This window comes from Pinus tabuliformis, chromosome Q (genome assembly GCF_031772625.1).
Source record: "Pinus tabuliformis cultivar Carrire ecotype Pingquan chromosome Q, CPIR1, whole genome shotgun sequence".
Lineage (NCBI taxonomy): Eukaryota > Viridiplantae > Streptophyta > Pinopsida > Pinales > Pinaceae > Pinus > Pinus tabuliformis.
Genome location: NC_142296.1, coordinates 1118986718 through 1119011071, shown reverse-complemented (window position 1 = coordinate 1119011071; position 24354 = coordinate 1118986718).

Below are 24354 nucleotides of genomic sequence, written 5' to 3'. Positions count from 1 at the left end.
ATTGCAAATTGTGGGTAAAGCAGGGGTAACCGTGCATCACTACCACTCTGAAAACCTTTGATGGAAGAGGTTTTCATCCTTATGGAATCCTAAATGATCTACCCATAGAGTTAGAAGGTAAAATGGTCGTAATCGAAGTTGAAGTTGTTGATGCTCAACTCGATTATAACCTTTTACTTGGTTGAAGTTGGACCTATGCTATGTTTGCAGTGGTCTCATCACTTTTTTATATGATACTATTTCCTCATCGAGGAAAATAGTAAAAGTAGACCAGTTTTCTTACTACACTTCTGACTCTACCTCTACATGTAGTGTACCTTCGTTGAAAAAATGATTATTCCTTAAAGATTCATCACTGATGGGAACTTTTGCACTCCCTCCACCGAATTTTCCTTCTAATGTTTCCCGGGTTAACATGATCTCATGAAGCACTATGGAATCTTATAATCCTTGGATAGTGCCTTTAGAATATGAGTTGGCCTTATATGGCAACAAGATGCCTTTGAGCCCACTTGAATTGGCTTATCAGGAAGTTCAAATATTTTCTGATCCACCATCTTCTAATATTGATTGAGTGAATGCGATCAATGATGATTATTCTTAATTATCTTTGTTGGAACCAATTTCACTTCCTAATCCTTTCGACCATATGTTTCAAAGTGATGAAATTATTATGGATATTATGACTTTGGATGAAATTCCATGGGAAGATTATCACCATCGTTCACCTTTTCTTCCTAACATTGATAAAATCAAGAATGATTTTTCAACCATATTTTTTCCTGAGATCGTAGATAATCCTGAATGGCCCAGGGTTTACTTCTTCAATCTGAATTTGAAAATAAATTGGGAAACATCTCTACAACTATTTCAATTGATATCTCAGTTAAAATAGGGATTATTGATAACATTCACATATTTGCTTCATGCTCACTTGAAGAAATTCAAACGTACAAGGCCCTATTCAAGAATTTTCGTGACATTTTTTCTTGGTCCTATGAGGAAATGCCATGAATTGTCCCGAGTATTGTTGTTCATGAAATTAATAGTTACTTAGATGTTAAAACTATTAGACAAAGATTACATCCAGTACATCTGCGAAAGGTTGTTGCTATCAAAGCTGAGGTGGAAAAGATGCTTAAAGTAGGTTTCATCTATCTCGTTCCTTTGACTGATTGGATTTCCAATATTGTTCCTATTAATAAAAGGCAAGGGACTACCAGACTATCCATAAATTATAGGGATATTAATAAGGATTTTCCCAAATATAATTATCCTACCCCTATATCGACCAAATCGTTCACGATTGTGCCGATAATGAATATTTTTTGTTAATGTGTTTTCTTCTTGAATGTGTACAAAAACAAATCACTTAAGTTTGTGGATGAAAAACAACCCTAACAAATGAAAATGACTGTTAAAATTGTAGATCTACAGCGAGTGATAGAAGAAAACCTTCCAAAGCCCTGATCTATGCCAAAATCATATTTAAACAACAAAATGGAATAGTAAAATAAGTACAAGTAACTCTAGTAATCCAATGGAAACTACATATATAAAGAATATATTTTATTTAACAACACATGTGAAAGGAACAAATAATTTTACTAGTCCCCCTTTATGGGATGGGTTCTTGGCTATCCTCAAATGTATTAAACTTTTATAGTCTTTCTCCTCATAATGTCTAAACCTAGAAAATAAAATGTTTGAGCTCAATGAGAACTCAAATGGAAAAGAAAACGGTGAGCAAGAGTGATAATAATTAGAGCTACAACAGTGAGTGCAATAATGAAAATAATCGAAAGTGAAGAATCAACGTAAGAACCTTCTATTTATAACAAAATATGAGGTTATTCTCGAATAATGAGAAATAATAAAATATTATTAACCCCATTCGAGAATTAACCATTTGGAATATTTTATTACATTTGGTTTGGAGGGAAAAAGTATTTAAACTTTTATATAGAAATAAAAATAATGAAATGATTTATTTATCATCTCAAGAAATATGGTTAAGGAATAATAAACAAATAATGATTTATTTAATTATTCCGAAGGGATTTAGTCAAACTTGACAAGGAATAATAACTCATTAGTGATTAATTAATTATTCTAGAGAAAATACGATAATTAGCTATTTATCTATTTATTTTCCATAACTCGGTCAAATGTGACAAGGACTATTAATTAAAAAATGGTTTAATTAATTATTCCTAGAAGACAATTAAATAAATATTGATTTATTTAATTATTCTTCATGGGTTTAATTATAAATGATTTAACAAATCTGGTTTATTAATTAATTTCTCACAGTGAAAGAAATTTTACTATGGTAAAATTGGCCTTACATGGTTTACTTTGATCCAACTAGTAAATTATGACGAGATGATCATTTTTTGTGATAACATTTTCTTTCATGGATGGATTTTCTGAATACAAACAAATCAACATACTCCCAGTTGATCAGCATAAACCATGTTCACCTATCCATGGGGGAATTTTTATTATCGGAAACTCCCATTTGGATTAAAGAAGGTCAGCGTAACCTTCCAACAAGCCATGTGTTAGGAATTTCACGATATCAAGCATATTGTACAACTCTATTTCGATAAATTACCATCTCATTCACTGAAATGAGAATATCATTCAATGCATATGAGAGGTATCTTTATTAGGTGCCAGAACTACACTATACACTTGAACCCTCACAAATGTGTTTTCTATGTGCAATCCAGTGAATTACTGGGATTTTTCATATCAAAGGAAGACATTCGTGTCGATCTGCTCAGCGTAGAGCCTATTCTTATGGGAAAAATACTGAGAGGGGGCATTGAATCATTATTTTCAAATCAATAAATTTTTCTTTTCATATTCTGATTTCTATACACGACTTTATTGAAAGGAACCTGCGTGTGTACATGACTATTCTTAAGACAACTAGCATACATGCAGTAAACTTATGATTTAGTTAATTCATCATATGTTGGTCTTCATCCAGAGCATTAGTAATTTATTAAACATTAGATACATAGTAACCATGTTTTGCTGGAAAAAGATAAACCACCATACATAATAAACACACATGAACACCAATATTTAAGGTGGAAACCCAATACGGGAAAAAACCACCTCCTCTTGTCATCTTTGTCCACTTTAATATAAAGAAAAACCCTTTTACAATCTTGTATTGGTGTAGACTCATACCATTATGGAGGAACCCACCTGCAGAAGGCTAAAACCTTCATTCATTCTCTAGCTCCTACTTGAATGGAGCTCCAACCCCCTCGTTCTTGTACTGGCATGAACTTGTACCAGTACATAGGCACCGACCTGTAGAAGGTTACAACCTTCACTTGCTTTCCAGCTGCTACTAGAAGGGAACTCCAACCTCATGATATGATCATCATCTACTACTGGTAGGAAGCTTCTACTTCCTCATTGAAGGCTACAACCCTCAAGACAATCCATCGACCACATTTCATAAATTTTCACACTAGATCCACCTATTTCAACACATCATAATGTGTAGGCCACGTTTCATCAAATTTTCAGACTAGACACATTATCAACACTTAAGCTCAATATAAATAATCAAATTGTAACACATCAATGTAACATGGTCATCAACCAATCACTAAAACTTCTGACACAACTGAATCAATCAATCATTGAAACCTCTGACACAACTAAATCAATCAATCACAAGAACCCAATCATCAATTTCTGATACAACTGAGTCAACCAATCATTGAAACCCAATCATCAATTTTTGATACAACTGAATAAACTATTCACTGAAACCCAATCATCAATTTATGATACAACTGAATTAGCCATTCACTAAAACCTAATCATCAATTTCTGATACAATTGAATCAACCATTCACTGAAAACCCAATCAACTAACACTTAATCAAAACTCAACCAATCAACTAGAACTGTCAAATCACTGTAACCAGTACACAAAACTAAACCTAGAATACTACATCAACACACAGAATCAACTACAGTCTTGATCATTCAAATCTCAAAATGCATACACTACTTCACTTAAGGCAACCCACAAGCATACACACTTTTCTATAGAGAAACCGCGTACAGATCTTAAAATACTGAAAACTAAAAGCTTGACTACTGCAATTCTGGAAAGAATACTAAGTCATACTTAGATCTACTATGACACTATGAATCAATCATGGAACTGTCTCTGATCTTCAATCATAATCAGCAAGTAAGATTAACATTCTTCAGTCAATCCATAACCATATTCAACTTCATCATTCATACATTTCTACTTTAGACATTATCACTCAACCTAGATAAACAACAACATTAATTAGGTTGATCAGCCATTTACAAACAAAAACCCATACTTTCTACATGCGACTTTGTAGAAGTGAACCCGTGTAGATCTACAAATTTTGACCTAAAATTGCACAACTTTTCAAAACTTCATAAAGACCCAGATCATAATATTCAGAGATAAAAACACGCATCAGTACTTAGATCTAGTCGATCCATGAGTAGATCATACAATGAAAATTCATTTTAGGTCTCATGATCCTAATCCATCATTGCATTCATTAGTGCGTAATTATTTGAGATCTATTGGATCTCATCCATCATCAAAATCTCAGGTGCATACTTAGTTTAGATCAAGAAAAGTATCAAAAACCCAGAACATGCATATTTTCTTTTGATCTAACTCTTCATAAGATTGTCATCACTTGCACCCCTAGCACTGTGTTCTTCATCTCTTTATATAGTTCAGCCCTTATCCAATACCACAGGTCAAAACGATAGTTATGTCAATGGTATTCTTTCATGGGATCAATATTAATTGTCGCACTCATTACTATGGACCAATACCATGGTAGGGACCCATGATATTTAGAATAACATGGTGTAAAAACCATACGCTACTTTTCTTCACTAAACTCACGTGCATACACGACTTGGATTAACATAACCCATGTATATTTCTTGAAATTCCAACTTTATCATTCCTCTCAACTGATTCTATTGAACCGCCATGCATTCTATCAAATATTTAAACACATCCTGTTTAACAAGTAGATTTTCATTAATAGACAACTTATCAAGTAGGATTACATTCATCAAATAGGTTGTCATCATGGACAACTCATCAGATAGGTTGCCATCAAGGACAATACCTAATTCATAATGCCAATAATCTCCCCATATCAAATTTTTGATTCTGATTTGTAAACCTTTGACCCATCATTTTGGTATTTTGTTTCATCATTCTATCACCTCTAAATTGACCCGTGGATTCATCTAGTTACCATATACTTGTTCTGTTACAAGTGAGTTTCCTTCAAGGACAACACATGCATCATGATTCCAACAATCTCCCCTTTTGGACTTGATAGCAACCACTTTGGTGTTTGGTCACCACAACCTATAAATAAAATCAAGCCAAGCACCAAGCTTTTCAAAACATTAAGCTACTTTCCAAACACCAAGTTACTCTCCCCCTTTGACATAAAGGGAAAAGTGTTGACCAATGTTGAATGAATACTTCCATATCTGAGCTGTTGAATATGAATATTGACCATGCTCCTTCTGAGCACATGCTGAACTCTCTGATCATTCTCCCCCTGAGCACATGATGAATTCTCTGATCATGCTCTCCCTGAGCACATGCTAAAATCTCTGACACATGTACAATGTAGTACATGACTCTATGACTGATAGAACTTGTCCTATCACTAAAAACATAGATCAATCACCCATCCAAGCAGGGATACATATTTGACATCATTATTGCATCAACTTCCCAAACATAGTGGGGTTTGAAAATTCATCATAAGACCAAAAAGGCTTAACCACAATAGTTCATGCATGGCTGAATTTTAGAATGAGTACATCATAGGTATTTACATGAACTTTACATCAAATTATATACATGATATTTATAAGAAAGACCAAATACCTAAAAAAGATCATGATATTTATCAGCAACTATCATACACCATATATGATTTGCACCATAAGCAACTGTCAGTAGCACAAGAACAAAAATCTATATATGGTCATCATCAATTCGCAAGAAAGGAGAATGTAGCTTTAATATCATCAACCTATGACTGAGTGTGTCGCATATAGATTTATATATATATCTGCTATCAACTTCATCCTCTTGACCTTATCAATTTCAACTTGCTCTTTTTCTTTGGTAGAAAAAGCCGTTATCTATGTTCATAAAAAACATAGCCTTTCATTAATCAACTAAGCATATGCCATATCTGCAAGCAAGAATACCTATACCTTCACAAAACCATTCACATCATATCATATACATTTGAAAGAACCATAGTCATCATCCATGACCACAACATCATCATTAGATAGTTTTCTACCATCCAACATTTGATAAGCATCAACAATGATAATCAACATATGTGAGAACCAAGACTATCATGATAAAGTAAGAAGTATTCTTCATTCCTTATCATCATAATTAGGTGACTAAGTAAGCCATGTCTCCAAATAGCCATGTCTTCATGAAAACCTTCAATAAGACCATTCTCTTGGGAAATTTTCTTCAGACAGGAAGATATTTTATACAAACATCATTTACCAATATAAAATTTAAGTAATCATCCATGTGATCCTTATCTGTATTGTATCCATCATAGAGATAGCAATATGTATCTATATTCTCATCAATGTGAAAATAAAACCATGAGCTCACAGTCACTTGTCAAACTTTGTTGATACAATCAAGAGAAGCAATTCTTAAATAATATACCATGTGAGAGCCAAGAACTATAGGAATCCTCATCCATAACTACACCATATGAAATTTATGCATATGTGAAGGCATGATGACAACACCATAAAATAAATGATTGACACTTATCATCATCAAATAATGAAGTTGTGTACTGAAGCTTTGCTCTTCTCCTTGAACTTATGAAGATCACCATGTAAGTAACATAACTATATGAATCATCAAAAGAATCATCCATAATATTATCAGAAGCATCAAAACAACTATGTGGCTCAAGCAATATAAGTATCATCTGTGATTTCATCATAGGAAACCTATGACCACAACATAGTATGATTCATCATTTAAACACTTTGGCAACATAAGAATCATCATCATTCATAAGCATCATTATGTATCAAGGACTTCTAAAGAAAACATAATGGCAACAATACATTATTAGAACCATAGAAAATGCTCCCCCTGAACCTATGCCTACTGTTCACTGTCAGATCAGATCATTTCATATATTAGTAAGAATCATCAAGGCATCATCATCAACTAGTTATACATCAAGTCATGAAAAACTTATGAGGGCCAAAAGAACTTATAAATAGTATCAACAGATTGTAATCATCATCCATCAAAACAGTAAAGACAACTGATAATTGGCTGAACCATATTAGACCCTTTCTGGGAGTCTGTCCCATTGTTTCTTCATCAAACCAACATATACATGATTGTGCAGTTTCAAACTTGCGTATACATGTGACTTGTATTCATAAGATCCACATATGGAAAGTGGAATGCTGAAATTTCACACTTTCAGCTCCCCCTAAGGATGTTTTGACTGTACCTGGTCGTTGAACTTTTGTTGAAACAATAATTCCAAGAAACCATTACAATAATGGTTCTTCATGAGAGACTCCATTATACTCTTGTCCCCAGTCATGTGATGAGAACATCCATTGTCTATGTACCATTCATATTCATCTTCGAATGAGCAAAGAGGAAGACCACGCCTTATCTGATCTTCGTTTTATTTCTTATTAGTGGATCCATCATTTTTAGATTTTACGATGTCAATATTCTTATTTGGTTTCTTACCATATTGTCTACGGCAATCCATAGACTTGTTGCTTCATTCTTTTTCTACATGCCCAAACTTGTTACAAGCATACCATCTTATCTGTTTCATATTTCTTCTATAGAAATCAATGGATTTGTGACCAAACATATTGCAAGAAAAGCAATATCCCTTAAAGTACCTAGAAGCTGATGATCTTTCTGTGAGACAATTATTAGCTTGAAACATTCTATTTTTGCACCTAATTGTCCAAAAATATGACATATAGAACATTCAACATTATTGATTAGAGGAAATAATTGATTAACACTTCTATAGTTAGCAGTAAATGATTTTCTTTGAAGACTTTGTTTCCTTGGTTGTTGATGGGGTTGACTTCTTATCTCCTTGTTGAGCATTTCATATTTTTCATTAGAATTCATTGCCTTAGCTTGTGTGCTAGATTCACCTTTAAGAGTTTCATGAAAACCAAGACCATATTTTATGGTAGGAGATATTTGTCTACTGAGAATATTATCCAAAATCTTAGTACTATCTTGAAATTGCAAAAGTTTATCGTTTTATTCTAATTTACCTTTTTGGATATTTACCTCAACCTGATATTTCTCTTCCATTTCTAGATACTGCTTCTTCATGATTTCTTCAACCTTTCTTCCTTCCTCCATTTGTTTTTTTAATTTGAGAATCTCATTTTCTTGTTCTTCAAATTCTTGAAGTAGTTCTTCATTCTTCTTATTTGATTTTTCAAGATCTTCTTTTAGAGAGACAACCTTAGCTTCAAGACTTTCACAGTAATTGGTTCTTTCGTTAAGTTCCTTGGTTGTTGTATCCTTTTCATTCACTTGATTTCTCAATGATGTTACTTCATCCTGCAGCCTTTGACATTGATCTTCCTTTTCCTTGTACTACTTCCTTATTTTGTTTCCTTCCTCCAACTGAGTTTTTAACCTGGTAACCTATTCTTTGTAGGTACATTCCCTTTTATCAAATAGATCTTGTTTATATCTAATTTTATCTGTGAGCTTTTTTAACTTCCACTTCTATTAGATTTCTTTCACTTTCACCCATAAGAGAAAATTTAGTTGTTTCACTGTCATATTCATTATCTTCGAAATTGCAAGGAAAGAGAAAGGTGTCACTAGAGGACCAAAAATCAATACCTGATAGTTCTTATGCTTGTTCATCTTCATTCTGAGGTAATCCTGAATCTAAAAATTTTCTTCCACCCAATAGCTAATCATCTTTAACATTGTCATTTTCTCTTTGATATTTCTTTTTCTTTTGCGGTGCTTTCTTCTTTTTCTTATTTCCCATTGTCTCGAGGGATCTCCTTCAAGTGATCAAGCTTCTTCCAATGGACCTGCTCTAGTTTCAATTGTGGGGAAAAACACTGATGGAGGGGGGGGTGAATCAGTATTTTCAAATCAATAACTTTTTAATTTCATATTATGATTTATATACATGACTTTACTGAAAGGAACCCATGTGTGTACATGACTATTCTTAAGAGAACTAGTGTACATGCAGTAAACTTATGATTTAGTTAATTCATCATATGTTGGTGTTCAGCCAGTGCATCAGTACTTTAGTAAACATTAGATAAATAGTAACCATGTGTTGTAAGAATAAGATAAACCATCACACATAAGTAACACACATGAACACCAAGATTTAAGGTGGAAACCCAATGTAGTAAAAAACCACCTGCTGATGTCATCTCTGTCTTCTTAAATATAAAGAAAAATCATTTTAGAATCTTGTATTGGTGCAGACTCATACCAGTATGCATGCACCCACCTGCAAAAGGTTATAAACTTTGTTCATTCTTTAGCTCCTATTGTAAGGGAGCTCCAACCCCCACGTTCTTGTGCTCGCGCAAACTTGTACCAGTACATAGGCACCAACCTGCAGAAGGCTACAACCTTCACTCATTTTCCAACTGCTACTCGAAGGGAGCTCCAACCCCCTGATTTGATCACTAGCTACTAATGGAAGGAAGCTTCGACTTCCTATCTAAAGGCTACAACCCTCAGCAACATCCATGGACTACGTTTCATAAATTTTCACACTAGATCCACCTGCTTACACACATCATAACTTGTAGGCCACATTTCATCAAATTTTTAGACTAGACCCATTATCAACACTTAAGCTCAATATAAATAATCAAACTGTAACACATCAATGTAACATACTCATCAACCAATCACTAGAACTCCTGACACAATTGAATCAATCATTCATTGAAACCTATGACACAACTGAAGCAATCAATCAATGAAACCCAGTCATCAATTTCTGATACAACTGAATCAACCAATCACTTAAACCTAATCATCAATTGTTGATACAACTGAATCAACCATTCACTAAAACCCAATCATCAATTTATGGTACAATTGAATCAACCATTCACTGAAACCCAATCATCAATTTCTGATACAATTGAACCAACCATTCACTCAAAACCCAATCAAATAACACTTAATCAAAACTCAACCAATCAACTAGAATAGTCATATCAATGTAATGAGTACACAAAACTAAACCTAGAACACTACATCAACACAAAATATCAACTGCAGTCTTGATCATTCAAATGCCAAAATGCATACGCTACTTCACTTAAGGCAACCCGCATGCATACGCACTTTTCTGTAGAGAAACCCGCATACAGATCTTAAAATACTGAAAACTAAAAACTTGACTACTGCAATTTTGAAAAGAATACTGAGTCATACTCAGATCTACTACAACACTCTGAACCAATCACGAAACTATCTCTGATCTTCAATCATAATCAACAAGTAATATTAACATTCTACAGTCAATCCATAACCATATTCAACTTCATCATTCATTCATTTCTACTTCAGACATTATCACTCAACCCAGATCAACATGAGGACATCATTGACAGATAGCAGGTAAACAACAACACTAATATGGTTGATCAGTCATTTATGAACAAAACCCATACTTTATATATGTGACTTTGTAGAAGTGAACCCATGTGTATACGTGCTTTTCCTTAAACCAACCAGCGTATAGATCTGCAAATTTTGACCTAAAATTGTGCACCTCTTCATAACTTCATAAAGACCCAGATCATAATATTCAAAGATAAAAACATGCATCAGTACTTAGATCTAGTCAATCTATGTGTAGAATTCTGTAGAATTTTTCTACAAATCAGCTAGCTCTGATACCATGTAGAATTTTTGTACAATTTTTCTACAAATTAGCTAGCTTTGATACCATGTAGAAATTTCACCACCTGAAGATCAAACTGATATATGCAATGTACTAAAGCATAATACTAGATCTACTTCTACAACTAATTTAGCAGAAGATTAATCAACCATGAGCAACATCAAGAAGAACACATATAACTGATAAGAAGGAATCAATCACACATAACACAGAAGAATTTACCCGGGGAAAGCACCTGCCTAAAACCCCATCTCTGTATTATCGTACAAGTGGAAATATAGTCTGGATTACACAACGCCTTAGCTCAAAAGTTATCCAGCTCTCAGTACAATCCCTCTGCTACTGATAGATAGTTAAAGGCTTCTCAAAAACCTTCTCCTCTGCCCTCCAAGCCTCCTATTTCCTTGTGTATTTTTCCTTAGGGTCCAGTGCTGCCACCTATGTGAATTGGCCTCTTCACACACTCACTAACCTCTGATCTAACTGCACAAACCTGAAGGAGATAAATCCTCATCATGGATGAGCTTCCTTTATAGGAAAAAAATTCATCCAACTGATAGTACACTGTCCCTTCTCTGATCTCAACTGGGTCTCTGTCTGAACTGACATGCATCAGTTATCCATGAGTGAATACACAGTTATTTGAAAATAATAGTTGTCACATGCATGCAAGCATCAACAAACTATATCTCATTAATTTAACAACTTGTTAAATTAATCTAACTGAACTTGACTAAGTTAAACTAAGTCAACTGATCCTCTCAATATAGAACTCATCCTTAATTCCTCAATCAGTGGAGTAAATCAAGGACACATTCCCCAATTAGTGGAGAAATAATTGCATGTTCTCACAAAGACTTCAAGTTTGCTTTTGTTTAACTAATTAACTCATAGAGAATCAATTAATTAATATTCCAAATTGCGGGTAAGACCAAATTTGAATTTACTTCCTATAGATATACCAGGGACTGTTATAAATAGGAAGGGACCCAGAACTTCTATTTTTAGAAGATGCTATTTTTAGTAGTTTCATGTCTCACCCATGGTGGCAAAACTGCTATTTTTAGAGGTGCTATTTTTAGCAGTTCTATTTTTACCACTTCCTAAATTTAGCATTTCTTGTTGCACACTTTTCAACACCATGAGTATATCATACAATGAAAAGTCATTTCAGGTCTCATGATCCTAATCCATCATTGTATTCATTAGTGCATAATTATTTGAGATCTATTGGATCTCATCCATCATCAAACTCTCAGGTGCATATTTAGTTTAGATCAATAAAAGTATCGAAAACCCATAACATGCGTATTTTTTTATTATTATATAACTCTTCATAAGATGTTCATCACTTGCACCCCGAGCACTTTGATCTTCACCTCTTTATATAGTTCAACCCTTATCCAATACCACGTGTCAAAACCATAGTTGTGCTGATAGTATTCTTTGACGGGATCAATATTCATTATCGCACTCTTTACTATGGACCAATATCATGATAGGGACCCATGGTATTTAGAATAGCATGGTGTAAAAACCATACATGACTTTTCTTCACTAAACTTGCATGCATACGTGACTTGAATTAACAAAACCCACATATAGTTCTTGAAATTCCAACTTTATCATTCCTATGAACTAATTCCTCTGAATTGTCATGCATTCTGTCACATTTGTAAACACATCCTCCAACTTTATCATTCCTTTGAACTGATTTCATTGAAGTTCCATGCATTTTGACAAATTTGTAAAGACATCCTATTTAAGAGGTATATTTTCATCAATAGAAAAATTATCAAGTAGGATTCCATTCATCAAATAGGTTGTCATCAAGGACAACTCATCAGGTAGGTTTCCATCAAGGACAACACCTAATTCATAATGCCAACAATCTCCCCATATCAAACTTCTCATTGTGATTTGTAAACCTTTGACCCATCATTTTGGTATTTTGTTTCATCATTCTATCACCTCTGAATTGACCTGTGGATTCATCTAGTTACCATATACTTGTTCTGTTACAAGTGATTTTCCATCAAGGGCAACACGTGCATCATAATGCCAACAATTTTGAGTTTTCCTCCTTCCTATCTCCACCAACTCCAAAGTATGCAAGGGAAAGAAAACTTTTTACATTGATTCATCTAGAACTATACTAAGCTAACTAAAGGTTTTACTTGACTATTGAAAAAGGGAATCTGATTTACATGGGATGAAGTTTCTCAATAATATTTTGATGCACTCAAATACGCTTTAACTCATACATCGTCATTGCATCCCCCCGATTATCATCGAGACTAATTTGTGTATTTAGCTGCATCTGATGTCACCATTGGCATGGTTTTAGTTTATGAAGACGAGTTGAATGATGAGCATATGATATATTATTTGACCAGAAATATTACGAAAAATGAAGTAAAATATGCACACGTGGAGAAATTGGCCTTGTCAGCTGTGTTGGCAGGAAAAATTCCCTAAGGTAAGGGTTGACAACCTCAACATATCAAAGGCAGACTATCAACAAGAAGCATGCATTCAAGCAAGAAAACTATATAAACTACCAAATTTGGGTTTGAGAGGATTACCCGTAGGTCCCATGTTTGATGTCGATCCTGTAGGGTCCAAACCCTCTGCTTCCTCCAAAATGTTCAGACCTGTAAGATAGTACAGAGAAGCATATCTATAAAAAGTAGTTCAAAGTGCATGCATAATAAACATGTTAGATCATCAAGCATAAACATATAAATCATGATATATTACACATGAATTGTAAAAAAAACATGAGATCATAACATATCAAGAATGAGATAGAGCTTCTTTATTGATATCAGCAAATACTAGTGGATAGTTACAACTAGATCCAACCACGTCACCAACGAAACCTTCCTCTGGATCCATCCAACCCAAGCCTCAAATATCACCTCTCACGAATGTGTAAAAGGATGCCATATAATGAAGGATGGACATCTATGCAAGGAAACAAGGGTTTCCTATGACTGGGAGTGTAGGAAGCACAGGGAAAACGAGACTTGATCTGGGGAAAAAAAGGACTATAATGTCGGTGTCATATCTCCTTCCCCATTAGCCCTTCCCATGAGGTGTATCAATGCGATTAAAAATTATTTGATTCAGTTAGGCCACGGGCTCTTGTAGGTGGGATTTCACTGAAACCCGTAAACCCTGCCAGAAGAATAGGATCTATATATATATATATATATATATATATATATATATATATATATAGATATATATATATATAGTAAATCATATAAGTGGGATCTGTATTATATTACCCACATGTGTACATGCTTTCTAAATGCTAGAGTTGCGTATGGAATTAAAAATATAGTTTTTTAATAAGTGATCAAGTATGAATGGGAAAGGGCTGCCTAAGTCCATATCAAAGCACCTGAACTAAAGGAGTGTTGAATGATGCTATAACAAATTCACCCTAATATATGAGGTCAGAAGGGGTAGATGATGGCCGAAATGTATTAGTTATAAAGATAGATCATTTGAGGACCCTAGAGGAGATCACCAGATTCTAGGTCACTGAATACCTATAGAAGGAATTAGAAAAATGACTCATGTCTGAGGCGGGCATACCCATGCTTACAGATAGTAAATAATGTCCACTGATCAAGTAAAAAGTAGATCCATCATGTATACATAAGTGTACAAGGAATACAGAAGAATACATAGTAGATCATGTGATCATAGCCTCAAAGGAAACAATGGAGATATGTCTCAATATCACTTATAGAAGAAATTTTTATCAATGATGCTCAAAGAATTTGTGATCATTAATGTTCTATAACCGATACTCATAACAATACCAAGTCATATAGGTGGAATAGTGGTACTACATAAGCTCGGGTGTCAACATATAGGATGTTGCTGTGATGAACTGCAACATATAAGGATGGCTGGTAACACTAGCAGAAAACTAAAGGAGCTAACAAGTGAACCAAGATGCTGACACAACCTAAGGTCTTCACCGACCACAGATGGTACATTTCTACACTATGGGAATAAATGATTTGATATTGACCATGTGAGAAATCATTTGATTACCAGTCATTGATGTATACCATTAACAAACACCAGACGACTCACCAATAATGATGATGAGAGTCAAGGTACCCTAGTACAATCTAACAAGTGTGAATAAATGTGTTGAAGTCGAACACTTGAGATAATCTATCAATCAAGAGACATTGATGTATTCTCACTGTCGATACCGAAGGAGTCTGCCACTGATGACTATAAACCCTAAGGTACTGAAAATATGACACTAGATCTTGTTCCCATAGAAATGAGCTGGAGTTGATGGGAAAATATCTGTTGGAAGGAAGGCATTAAGGCATCCCACATCAACCAGCACGATTGTAACCTGCAGGCCAATAATTTATAAGAACTTGGACGATGACAGATGAAGTAACCATTCTGAAGTACATTTATCACATACACAAGATGTGGCTACCACATGATAGAAGCCCTCTGAACCACCCAATAATGAAATTTGACACAGAGGGGAGGAATCCACCAATAGGGTCAAATGGAAACCAAGGTACTGCATGAATCCCAATGTGTGATAATGTAAGATGATGTCGAACACAAGGTAACCCACTCAGTCAAAGACCCATGATACTGATCGATGCTGAGCACAAGGTCACCTATTAATGAGGTAAATAGGGCGAGGGTGCGGCTCTAGGCCTAATCTTAGAGAAATTTGTCATAGTCGATAAGAGTAGACTCGTCAGTAAGAAGTCAATGGATACTTTCTTAACCAACACAAGAAATGGAATAAATAACTGATGTGGTAATGAAGATAACTTGACAGGTCGAGTATGGCCAACTGAAAATGAGTCAAGGGACACCAGAGAATGGGCGATACAGGTTGACTCCCTTGAACAAAATCACGACTCATAAGTGACTCTATGGCAGCATAAAATAATTTTGTATAAGTTTTCAATGCAAGAGGCATTAACAAACTCTCCATACGATTGGAAGGGATAACCAACTAGAGGAGGACTAACTCAAGAATAAGGTTATGGCTCTCCTAAAGTCAAACTAAGTCCCATCCCACTAGAGGAAAAAATTATTTTGAGTGCTTTGTTCAAGGGAGACATAACTAACTCTTGCTGCCATCAAATATGGAAGTAAATGTCTCATTCCCGCTATTTTTGGAATATATAATTTTTTTGTCTTTTTCATATTTAAAGCATGAAAAAAAGTAAAATAATGCCTATAGTACAGTGGAAAGAACAAGTGTTAAAGGTAGATGCACTAGTTCTTGGGAGTGGAACATTCCTATGCTCAATGCAAGGTGGAAAATACTGGTCGTCGACACTCAAAAGAATGTTCTTTCCATGGATAAAGGGTATCAAGTTGCCGAGGCTAATGAATGCATGGTTTCAACTTGCAGAAAAGTCATAGTAAAAAGTGGCTTATACATGAGTCCAAATGAATTCAGCTTAAGGCCAAGAAGGTAGAAGTAGTCAATATGCAATGCAGAAGTACAAATTAACACATGGAAGCCTCTAGGGTATAGTGATAGTGAAGAAGGAAAGGAATGAGGCTTCATCACAAAGTCATGGCAGGACTAAAGAGGACTGCCAAGCCTAACAATTCTTGCAGCATGGGAAACATATGCTATCGAGGATATAATTAGTAAGACCATGTAAGGAATGAATCTATCACTATGTTATGATTTTATAACACAACCAGTGAAAGTGGTTTGAAAACTGCAACATAACGTGGTCAACCATATGGAAAATTAACGTAGTATGAGGTTAAGTTGTATAATGCAATGGACAAAGTGATATGTCCTAACTTATATGGAAATTAAAAATGATACCTACCATGATAGGTATGGGATCATGGATTCGAAGTGTTGAAAAAATGTCACAACGTCTTCATTTAAACTGGAAAACAACCTCCCCCAACACTTGAAGACAAAAATTAAAATGTTCATGAAATAATAAAGTTTTAAAATTATGAAATTTATAAAAGTGGGTTTTAAAGTTTTAATATGAAAAGACATTTCAACTCACCAAAAAATCATTTTAACTTGCAAGTTTTGAGAGCTTGAGAGCTTGGGAGAAAACTTGGGCAACTCCATTTCATGATATGCCTCAAGCCATTCATCAACCAAAGGCTTCCAGGTAATTCTAAATCTGTAATGCCATCCATTTTAGCACAATTTGAATAAAATCAATCTATTTTTATCATAGGAATTTTGTTTTTAAAATTTTCCTATAAATGTACGTGGGTCAGCTCTTTTGAATCCAGGTATAGAAAACCCTACATGCAGGTTTCAAAAAGAAAATCCGCGTGTGCACGCGACTATCGTTTAATAAATTTGCGTACGCTTAGAGAAGTTTGAAAATTTCAAATTCTAATGGATGAATTCTCTTAAATTTGTAGGATGTCAATTGTTTGGAAATAGAGGGATCATAGTGATGTTGACAATTAGGTTTTAAATGATCCAATGGAATTCAATGCACTAAGAGGATGTGGATTGCTCAAGTTTTTCATGATGTCAACTATGAAAACCCAAACTCGATTGTTGGAAATCCTTTTTCATTATTGGGATCTAGAGAAATAGGTATTTATGATTGATCAAATTCCATTATAGATTGATGTGGAAGATATTTACTTCATCATAGGACTTTATCAAAGAGGGGACACAGTTGATTTGAAAGAGAGGGCTTGAGGAGGCTTGAATGAATCACATTACATAGATCTCTACTGCACACCAAGGATAGACAAGGTCGGATCATAGATTCTGATAAAAATTATAAGGAGCCTACCGATTAAAATTATCCTCTTTACCATTGTTAGGGTAGCAGGCTCAACAACATTACATCAGGATTTTTGATTTGTGATGTTATTAGCAGTAGAGTGCCTTCATTTGAAAGTATTTTATTCATGCACAAGGCTCTTGGCCTGCATGAAGAAGCAACTATCTTCAGTGAGATGAGGGAAAGCAAAGAATTTTGGCTATGGGAGCATAGTTTGTTCCTTTTTCTTTGAGAGATCAACAAAACTACGACCCAGAGCGTCTACAACCATTAGAAATCCCAGGGATCCAAAGATGGCTAGATGGGTAGACTTGATCAAGCGACTTGGCAGAGGCGAAGTCACGTGAGAAACACTTGATGACAAGTTCTTCCTCTGGTGGGAGGAACAAGCCATAGATATAAATGACTACCCCTATGCAGACATAGATTACTGAGAGTACTCGGATCTGACACTCCCTGAGGGCGCTGCATTGGGAGACATGGGTAAAAAAATTTACAATTTTTATGTTATTTGATTTTTTTAGATTTTAAATATGATCTTAAGAGGTTAAAATTATTTTTTTTCCGTGAAACAAAAAACTTACCAGATTATTTGATCATGATGAAGATGTTGGACCAGTGAGACCTGAGGGTGTACCTATGTATACGTGTCATGGTAGAGATGCAAAGAGAGCAACAACAAAGAGTGAGAGAGTCCTCCACACAGTTCAGAGGAACTTGGAGAGTTTGACTTGCCAGGTTCCCATGGTAGCCATAGAGGATCTCCTTGAGGCCATTCAGAGGCGAGTGGTAGGAGTACCATGAGAGTGGGTGTAGCTCTTTTGACGGGTCATGAATGCCATCATATTCTTTTGTGACGTTCAGATAGGGAAGGACCCACAGACTTAGATTAGATGACTGATCTTTTTATGGACATGATCAGGCTTAACCCCTACTTTTGCAAGACATTTGTCCACATTTTGTAATATTTTGGACATATTATTCTTATGTATATACAGATGGTTTTGTGATTACTTGATCATATACAAAGATGATTTTATGATATTTTTTATTTTAACTTGATGAATGATTAATGTGCCAATTTATTTCTTGATTAGCTATAGAATCAGTAAATTAATTTTTTGGTCGTGGAATATGAATAAAAGTTATAAAATTAAATGATATTTATAATAATATCACTCTTATAAATTGGTGATGTAATAACTCATACAATATATGTTATTTAATTGAGACACCACCAACTCTAAATGCAAATAAACCACTAACGATTCAATACCAAAAGGTATTGCTTTAGATAGTAAATTTATGACAACACTATATTCAACCATATTTTTGGATGCAGGACCAATACATATACCTCTTGAGGCTAACAACTAACCAGATGCATAATATATTACCCAAGAGGTAGAAGATAAGTTTCGAGTATGTCTACTAACACCATCCACGAATCCTAGATACACCAAACTGCCCATCGAAACCTGCCAAAGCAGATCAAAATTATCATCATCGCCACGAGAGACCCATAGACACAAACAAAAAACTATATACATTATTTACAAAACAAATAAAATGCTAGGAAACAACCTTAGCATAATACTTTTTAAGATAGAGCCCATTTCTGGGCTCCGACAGCACATTTCCATAAAATTCAACCAACTAATTTTCACTTATGATTAAAGGACAATACCACATGGGTTTGAACTTGCCTACCCCCAAGGTGTTCTTATCTTGGTCATAGTCCAGGACAAGGTCACCTTCAGAGAACACAGTCTTGTCATAGTGGACCTTTACTCTCTTTTTATGAGCTTCATTCGTTGTGGTTGCATCCCGAAGCTACTCACCAAGATGTTCCAAATGAATAAGGCATTCTTCAAGACTAGATGTGTCTAGAAGAAGTTACATCGCTACTTTAAGAGATGGGATCTCACATTCCACAGGGAATATTGATTCCAAACCATAAACTAGTTGAAAAGGAGTAAAAGTCGTGGCGGTCTTAACAGACATTCGGTATGCCCAAAGCATAGGATATAGCATGATGTGGCAATTGTATTTAGCTTTATTGATTTTCCTTTTTAGGATTGTTTTGAGGGATTTGTTGACAGCTTCAACTTGACCATTAGCTTGAGGATAGTACGAAGACGAATTCTCCTTCCGAAATCCCAATTTTAAAGGCAACTCAAACATCATATTATTCTGAAAATGGTTTTCATGATTAGTGACTATCTCCCTTAGAATACCAAAATATTAAATGATTTGGTTGAATAGGAAAGGAGTTGTTGTCTCACCATTGTTATTGAAAGTAGGCATACATTTGAACCACTTCATGAAGTAGCCTGCTACTACAATAATTTACTTGTGACCCTTAGCCGAAGCTAGGTTACAAGTCATAAAATCAATACCCCACTTTGTGAAAGCACCGATAGTGATTATGGGGAAAATTAGAGCTGGATGAGTGTGCATTTTTCGAGTATATACGTGACAAGGATTGCACTTCTTGACCACTTCCATGCAATCCTTAAAAATTAAGGGACAAAAATAGCCTGTACGCAAGATTTATTGGGTTGTAGCAAGCCCAGATAAATGACCTCCACAAGCTCCACTATGACATTCATTAAGAACAAACTCAACTTCCTCTAAGGTTAAACAACACCTAAGGATTGTGTCAATCCCATGGCGATACAAAGTGTCACCGATAATAATATACTTTTTAGCTAGCTGATGCAATTTTCTACATTCATCCTTCAAAAAAAGTCCAAGGGAACTTCGATGTCTATAGATATACTATGATGTCTCCATACCAAGGATCCTATGAAGAGATTAGGAAGAGATGTTCATCAGGAAATGACTCTTCATAAACAACATCCTCTTCCTAAGGCAACTTTGAAATCAATTCCATGAATTCTAAATAGTTTTTAGACTTGGCTGACATAAATTCAAGATCGAATTCCTATAAGATGAAAATCTATTTACAATACTTTCCCCTAATCACTCACCTACTGAGGACAAACAGAAATGGGTCAACATTAGGCAACTCATTTTTTTTTAAGTAGAATATAATGAAGGAGCCGCTGGATAGCATGAGCTGCTGTCAAAGCCAATTTTTCTTTATGATAATACCTAAGTTCATGACCAAATAAACCTCCGCTCAAATAATAAATCACATGCTCTCTAAGAGCATTCTCTTCCTAAACCAGAACCATACCAATGGTTGATTATGCCATAACGAGATATAAGAGGAAATCCTTGTTATAATCGTGTGGAATCAAAAGAGGAGCTGAGGTGAATTCCTTTTCAAGGCATCGAAGGAGCACTCAGTGAAAATGTCCCAAACAAATGGAACTCCTTTCATCAGTAACCGCATAAATCCTTTCATAATCTTGGTATAATTTACGATAAATCTCCTTAAGAAATTAACTTTTCCTTAGAGACTCTAAAGTTAATGAATCATCAATAGGGGAGGAAACTAAAGTAATGCCTCAACCTTGAAGGGATCAACATGAATTCCTTGATTGGACATAATAAATCCCAATAAACGATCAGATGGGGTAGCGAAAATGCATTTATTAGGGTTCAACCGGATCTTATAGTGATGACATATTTGAAAAACCAAACGAAGGTGTTTTGGATGATCGATTTTGTTGGACACGTAATCCTCTAAGGGTTGGTGTGGAAACTAAATAGCCAAAGGGAGTCCAAGGGACCACTTGGAATATGAATCCAAGCATCACCCCATGTACTATAAATGTATATCAATGTCAATAATAGATGTACTCTCATTCTTATCATTCATCCTATGTGTCTGCCATGTATGTGTTTAACATGGTATCAGAGCCATGATGTGTGGCCAGTGTAGTCTTCTTCCTCACCATTTATGCATTAGGTAGAAAAGAACAAAAATGGCATGTTGTTATTCCCTGCGAATTTGATCTGAGCTACCTTTAATAGAGTTGGTATGGTCTTCATTTCTTGTTGTGCCTACAATTCAGTAAGGACATCACATAAAATCGTATGTGCCTAGAACATGTCAGTGCTACCTATCCTCAATAAATAAATAAAATGTTACAAACGACCTTTATAAGAAATAGAGACGTTACTCTTGAACATTTGGGATCTGAGCCAACCTCTATTTTTACTTTTCTACTCATTCTCACAGCTCCAGAATATGTCCTCTGTCAAATCTTTGCATTTGGACAGACCATCCTCTGCATTCAATGCATTTTTGAATTACCTCTACGATGATTGGAAAGATTGCTGAGTTAAACTCTAGCTCAATAACTCTTGTAGAGGTTGTTTGGAGTAAACCTTCAAACAATCGTTGAAATCGTTGAAGCCTTGGTGTGGTGAGCGTCCCACCTGTGCATTAAAAGACTGTGATCTTGACCTAGAGGTGTTGCAAGACTACAATATGCATTTTGTGTCAACTGGTTCAAATACTAATGACATTTGGTAAGTGCTTTTTGATGGTCGATGGCATATATGGTGAATGCATAAAGTTTTTATAGTCGATTGAATGGCCTAAAATTGCACTGCCCTTCTGCCATATTAAACCACCTCTGTGGTGAAACCACCTATGCGCACAGTTATTACGACCAAACGCTGCCTCCATACCTATACCACTATCCGCTCCCTCTTAACTCGTAGCGCCCTTTTATTTTACAGTGTCTATTTATTTTTCAATGTATGTCGCGCTCCCTCACGCTGTGTGATAATACCTCTATGCCATCATATTACAAAGGCCTTTGGAATTATTGTCACAGTGGTTTGTTTGGCTCTGGCCTCTCCACATACATCCTCTCCACATAGCCTCTCCATATTAAAACAAGCCATCTCCTCCGGCCTCTCCACATATGACCTCTCCACTCATTGCTCTGCCAAATACACCCTCCGCCATTAATAGCTTCCCACATATCATATGTTGTGCTTGGTGCATTGAAATCTAGTTGAAATATCTGCAAAGTGTATGCCTTGATGGAAATTCCATGGAGTTAATTACGGTGCTCTCAATCAATCCTTCCAGTAGCCAAAAAGCAGAGAACACATAAATTCTCAATAATGTGAATGATGGCATTTGGAGAAGCAGAAAATCAAGAAGAAATTTGCATCGAGCTGAGATTTGGGTGATACAGTGGTGTATGTGTTTCTGCTTATGCGATTGGGCTGCTAATTGAAACTACATCAGAATTTCCTAATCTTGTATTAGACTGTCGAGTGCTCCAATACATATCATCAATATTCATGTAGCAGCTAGTAGGGAGGATGAGTCATTTTTGAGTATTTCTGAGTTGCATATATTTGTAAAGGGGTCAGGTATATATATCGATTGATCCAACTGTTGAAGTCGAGTTGCATATATTTGTGAAGTGGTAGGGTTAATCTTTCTTGCAAATCAAGTTCTTTAGAAGAGGTCGAGATTTGGGAGGTGAATCAATGAATTCGTATCCATATTAAGTCCAAGACCCTTTTCATCATCCATTTCTGATGTAGAATTTTCAAATTCGAGAAAATCTACTCTTATGGATATGAAAACTGTGGCGACCACACCGTATACATAGAGTGTGGGTCTTCATCTTTAAACCCCCATTTCAGAAGCCTCTACTCCAAACTATCCAATAGAGCCTCATCAAGCAGCCTCTTAAGGTATTGCACACGTAGCTTGTGCTTCAGAATCATGGCCAACTGCGAAGGACACAACTCACCTTTGCCAATGTAATTGTTGTGGGAGCGATAGGATTTTCTGTTTTTGCAGTGGCCCCGCTGATAAAATTTGCAAACCTAATCAGAACTGGCTCCATTGGCAGCAGAACTGTCCAACGTTTGGGATCCTGCATGCTGGAATCGACACAACTCACCATTTCTACAATAACCCCACTTGAAATATTTGCAAATATGGTGTTCATAGCCATTGGAAGCAAAATGATTGATGGCAGGATTCATGCTCAAAATTTTGTCTTCAATTTCATTATTTTGGCTTTCGGCATCACTGCAATTTGAAACCTGGTGGCTTTGTAGATTGCGCGACATTGGGGTTTCTTCTGAAGAAAATCAACGACCTTCATCTAAACATAGTAGCGACATGACAACAATATCCAAGGAAACAGACGATACTGAAAATGAATCATAGAAAGTTTACCCACAACCCTCAGGTGAAAAGAATCCCAAGTCAGAAGCCCTTGGACTCTAGGCTCGTGGAGTAGCCACATTGCCTTTGTTGTTGTCATTACTTGTTGAAATTTTCTATGAATTGAATGGTGCAATCAAAACTACTATATATATGTGTTGAAGATCCATGAGAGGAGGGTGCAAGTTCGATTAAAAATGATGAGATTCATGATCATGAGGCATATTAGTTATCATTGGAGTTTGGCTCTAGTAAACTGAAGGCAAAATATTTGCATTCCTAAAAAAAAAGGTAGAGTTGTTTCAATGGTGTTTTGTTGTAAGTGAAAATGGCTTTAATTAGTGATGTATTAGATTTATTAAATACCTTGATACATTCCACTGCTGATGGGAAG